Source organism: Eurytemora carolleeae, unplaced genomic scaffold (assembly GCF_000591075.1).
Source record: "Eurytemora carolleeae unplaced genomic scaffold, Eaff_2.0 scaffold2613, whole genome shotgun sequence".
Taxonomy (NCBI): Eukaryota; Metazoa; Arthropoda; class Copepoda; order Calanoida; family Temoridae; genus Eurytemora; species Eurytemora carolleeae.
The window spans coordinates 1-5,829 of NW_019398498.1; the positions used below are offsets into that span (position 1 = coordinate 1).

The window sequence follows — 5,829 nt, forward strand, 5'->3', positions numbered from 1 at the left end:
TAATATTTGTTGTCAGCTGGAGTAGAATATGATAATCTGGTGAACAGTTCTTCATCTCCTGCTCCTCCTCCTGTTCCCCAGGAGAAGGATGGAAAAGAGCAGGAGGTTGGAAGGAGAGAGATATCTCCTGGAACATTCTGCCAGGATAAGGATTTAATGTTTAGGTATAATGAATAATATAACAAAGGTGTATACAATGCTATTCTAAATAATTTCATCCTGCCCGCCATTTCTAAAATGTGGTCTGGCATTTTTTTGCTTTATAAATTACTAAAGCTATTAAGAATTTTGTCTAGATTTTAATTTATCATGATATTGTCTAATTCTGAACAAAATCATTCAAATCTCCAGTAATCTGTAGTACATACAGTACATTCTATACTACATACAGTATATTTTGTAGTACATACAGTACATTCTATACTACATACAGTATATTCTTTATAGTACATACACTATATTCTGTAGTACATACACTATATTCTGTAGTACGTACAGTACATTTTGTAGTACGTACAGTAAATTCTATAATACATACAGTACATTCTGTAGTACGTACACTACATTTTTTACTACATACAGTATATTCTGAAGTACATACAGTTGTGAACCATACCCCCTAATATAACCCTGTTGTAAAAGTCGTCTCTGACAAACTGTACCTCCGTTGAACCCGATCCGTCCACCCACCAAACCAAACATTGCCAAGGATTTTGCGCAAATATAAACAATAACCTCATGGAGCTAATAAAACTTAAAGTGCATTAAAAGAACCCATTTAAACATAATTTTCAGCGAATCATTTACAAACAAACAGTGAAATTATTTAACCAGACAAATATTTATTTTCAGAAGGAATTAAATTGCTTTAGACTTCAGTTCAAACAACTTTTCGCCGTACCACAGTTTTCTAGATTGTAAGTTCCGTACACCTAATTCACAACAGTACCTTTTAAACCTTTATTTATCAGTTCACAATAGTGCCTTTAAAACCTTTATTTATTGATTCGCAACAGTAATAAAATATGAATGCTAAACCTGCTAAACCTGCTAAACCTAGAGTTTCCCAAACCTGCCAAACCTGCTAAACCTACAAAACCTAGAATTCCAATACCTTTAAGCCTTTGTTCAATTCTCAATGGTACATGTTTCTAAACCAATTGTTCGATTCACAACAATGTTCATTTATTGATAAAACCCTTCAACTGTTTAATCTTCATTAACAATTATTATTTATATGCATGTATGCCAATGACAATTTGTATTTTGTAGGAAACCTCGTTACTGAAATATACTTTTCAAGAAGTGTGTCCGGTAGAAGAGAGTGTTTTCCTTGCCAACTTGCCTTATTTCCCTCTTTCGAGTATTATCCCTTTTGTTCAGCTCACAACAGTACATTCTATACTACATAAAGTATATTCTGTAGTACATACAGTACATTCTATACTACATGCAGTACATTCTATACAACATTCAGTATACTCTGTAGTACATACAGTACATTCTATACTACATACAGTATATTCTGTAGTACATACAGTACATTCTATACTACATACAGTACATTCTTTAGTACATAAATTACATTCTTTACATCTAATACCTCTAACGGTACATATTGATTATTAATACACTTTCTCAAATTCACTGATTAATAAATAAGGCAAATCGGTCCAGGGCTTCATGAGTTATGATTAGACATACAAACAAACAGAGATTACTACTTTATAAGTAGATCATGTATACATCGGTATATGTGAATGATACTATTCAATAGTTGTGATGCTTCCATAACTTACACTACACATGCAGACTATACCTTTATGGACAATCTTGAACCTCTGATTGAAAGGTAACTGAGTAACTTACACTACACAAGCAGACTATACCTTTTTGGACAATCTTGAATCTCGGATTAAAAGGTACAATGAATTATTGCCGTTTTCTACGCCATTGATCGATGCCATTTACAAACATCTTTTAAAATCTTTTAAAAGATTTGAAGTTGACAATGGCTAAGATCATAATTTGACAGTGACCAAGGTATTAAATTTGACAATGACCAAGATATTGAATTTGAAAATGACCAAGTTTTTGAATTTGACGATGACCAAGTTATTTGAAAATTTGACAATGACTATTGACCAAGATTTCAGATATGACAATGACCAAGACCAACTGTAATAATTTTGTAGATGGATGGGTCCTGTATCCCTAGCAGTCTACGCCCCTGGAGAAGATTTTATGAATTCAATCAAGACAATTCTGTACTTCAGGTCGCTATATTGGTGTTTTATCTTCACAGCTGCCATCTTGTTTCATTTGTTATTGTGGTTTTCAATCATCACAACAGCCATCTTGTTTCATCTGCTATTTTGGTGTTTAATCATTACAGCTGCCATCTTGTTTCATTTGCTATTCTGGTTTTTAATCATCACAACGCCATCTTGTTTCATCTGTTATTTTGGTGTTTAATCATCACAGCTGCCATCTTGTTTCATTTGCTATTTTGGTGTTTAATCTTCACTGCAGCCATCTTGTTTCATCTGCTATTTTGGTGTTTAATCTTTACAGCTTCCATCTTGTTTCATCTGCTATTTTGGTGTTTAATCTTCACAGCTGCCATCTTGTTTTATTCACTATTTTGGTTTTTAATTATCACAGCAGCTATCTTGTTTCATTCACTATTTTGTTTTTTAATTATCACAGCAGCCATCTTGTTTTATTCCCTGTTTTGTTTTTTAATTATCACAGCAGCCATCTTGTTTTATTCGATGATTTGGGTTCTTATCACTGCAGCCGGAATAATGTTTTTAAATTGGCCTAGCCACCATTTTGTTTTTAATCCCAATGGCCGCCATTTCCCAAAGCAGTAATTATTTTTTTCTTGTCATAACCGCAATTAGTTTTTAATTGTGCTTGCCGCCATTTTATTTTTAGTGCCATTTGGGGTTTAATCGTCATGGCTGCCACATTCATTTGTAATCGTCATAGTCGCAATTTGATTTTTAAATCACCACAGCTTCTATTTTTTATATTTTGGGTTAACCGCCATTTTTCCTGATGGCCATTTTTACCACTTTGTCTTCCTTTGATCCATTCAGTTAAAAAACGCATTTATTTGCTTCGTGATTGTCTTAAAGATTTTTTTTGCTTTTTATTGCCCAATACCTAAAAAAATAACTTTCCTTTACTTAATTTTTGCACATTCCTGTCTTTCAAGTAGTTTATAAACATATGTAGAAGCTGCTGTACACTCGACCAAGCGATTTAATGTGGGACATTAAAAATAAAAAAGTAACGTGTCTTGTCTAGGATGTGTTATCATAATTCTCCTTTCAATATATACCGGCGTACACATTATACTTAATACATGCAAATCATGCAAAAACACTTGAAGAGTTTAGTAAACAATTTCACCCACTCGTACTAAAGGGAAACTAAGGTAAAAGGTTGTAGAAAATCCGCGACAGGGGAACAGCTGATTTAGGGAATAAATATAAACAGACGGATAGATAGATAGTTTCGGTTGGAAATCTGGGGCCCGGGAATTCCCCCTGATTTTACAACGATAATGGCATTTATGATAAGTCACGAAATGATGAGGATTTTTCCAAATTCAAAAGGTAACAATAATTTTTCATCTTCGTATTTATAATAGAAACAAAACAGAAAAGAAGAAATATAAATATGAAAATGATGTGATATTATCGAATTTTAAATTCACATGAAGAAACGACTCTCAAACTTTGTTATATTACATAATTTTTTGGTAAAATAATTTTGAAAGGGGACAACCCCCCCCCTCCCCCGGGTCGTAGCCTACCTCGGAGTGCTTTCTCTCAGTGCATATAAATTGTTGCGAGATTTATATTTATTTAATTACCCCATTTAATTACTTTAAATACTTTAATTATACGGGAAGCGTAGAAAATGTTTTAGCTAATATTTTGTGTTTAGAAACTATACGCGGATATTGTAAAATTGCCAAAGTAATTTTGCGCAGAGTAATTATATCCTCAAGGCGTAAACAGGGGGGGGGGGCAAATTTGAACTGTAATTTCAGAACATTTGGCTTCTTGGATATCAGGCATAAATATAAGATACTTTAAAGGTACACACTGCACATACAGTTTAATTACCTTGCAAAAATAACTACTTTAGCTCTTACAAACAAAACTATAGCATCAGAACATGTTTTTCTTTGTTCTTCTTTACCCCCTCCCCCTATATACGCCCTTGATACATGATTAAGAATTACCCTATGCTATAAGGTATTGGTATAAGAATTGTGGACATACAATTTTCAACCTGAGGATTGAAGAAACTGTTGTCTTCTTTTCTCAATCAAAGTTCCAACTAACAATTTGAGTTTCAAAGTAAAATTCTTTTGATATTAGAACAGATGCATCCTACAAGGCCAATAAAAAGTATTTTTGGTGAGGAGGGGGGGGGGAGGGGTTGAAAAAAATTAAAAATTTGTTCATTTATTGTTAGATAACGACTCATTTTTTAGTTTTTTTCAATCATTTAAAAAAATTATTTTGTTTTTTAATCTCAAAATTTAATCGTTCATTTTCCATCTATTTTGTTTGTTTTTTCACTGAACGCTCGTTCAATAAAATTGCTTGTTCAGTAAAATCGTTTATTCAAAAAAATCGTTCATTCAGAAAAAAACAATAGATTTTTTAAAAAATTTGTTCCAAAAAATTGTTTGTTCATTAAAAAAAACGATAGTTTTTAAAAATCTTTTGGAAAATTTGATTGTTGGGTAAAAAAGGATAGCTTTTTCAAGTTTGCTCGAACATTTTTAAATTGTTCATGGGGTTCTTTTTCATTCTTTTTCAGAAAAAGATAATTATTTCATTTCTCTGAATGATTCACTTTGTTCGACCAGCGTGAGGTTTTTTTCTGACCGACAACCTTTTTCACGAAAAATTTCGTTCCTTCAAAAAAATGATGCACATCTCTAATCTCCTAATTTCTGTTGAACTAAATAACTTTAAAATTTAAAATAATAAATACCTTATAGTTTTGTCGCGCACTTTAAATATCAAAGAAACCTCAATGTCTTAAATCAGACCTCAACATGATGCCCATACCAAAATAATAGTACAAATATATTGCCAAATGTTTAAAAAATGTGTTGGGTAATATACAAGGTGTCCCACGAAACATGAAAGTAGCAAGATGACTTGAGAGTTGTCTTAAATTTTAATTTAATTCAGTCGTCAACCTACCTTTCCTTGTATGATTCTTGAAACAATAATCACAAAATTCTCATTGCCCTGACATTTCAAAAATGTGGCCTGCCTTTTTTGTGCTGTCAATATTACTAGAGATATTAAGAATTTCGTTCAGATTTCAATGCAATTAAACAAAAAACCATAATTGTCAAAATCACAAAAAAGGCAGAACACATTTTTGAAATTCTAAGACTGTGGTTATTTTGATATTAAAAACTTTAGAATGTTACTTCTAAAATTAGGTTTGCAAATAAATGCTTAACGATCAAAGACGACCTTTAATTCCTTGCTACTATTTTATCGGACACCCAACAGTTAGGGTTTCCGACAAATAATGTAGTTTGCAACCATTTTTCTCGAATTTTTGCACTTTTTTCGTAAAATTTAGCATTTTGTTCGCAAAAATTAATTAAGCGAAAAAATGCGTAAACGATGTAAAATATTGCGAAATAAAATTCTGCAAAAACCATAGCTGCATCAATTAATTGCGCAAAAAAAACTCTGCTCAGAGAGCTCAGAATTAAAAGTTTTATCTTAAATAATTAATAATTTCTCTTGGTATTTTTTTTGCAAAATTTTCGCA

At 32.0% G+C, this 5,829-nt stretch overlaps 1 long non-coding RNA gene across 1 annotated transcript; it reads left to right on the forward strand.

Annotated features, from left to right (window-relative positions):
* The first annotated feature begins 877 nt into the window (after positions 1 to 877).
* LOC111717437 (uncharacterized) lies at positions 878 to 2,299 on the forward strand. Its single transcript, XR_002768783.1, has 3 exons — positions 878 to 917; positions 1,273 to 1,852; positions 2,196 to 2,299. It is a non-coding gene; the product is annotated as an uncharacterized LOC111717437 (long non-coding RNA).
* Positions 2,300 to 5,829: the final 3,530 nt, after the last annotated feature.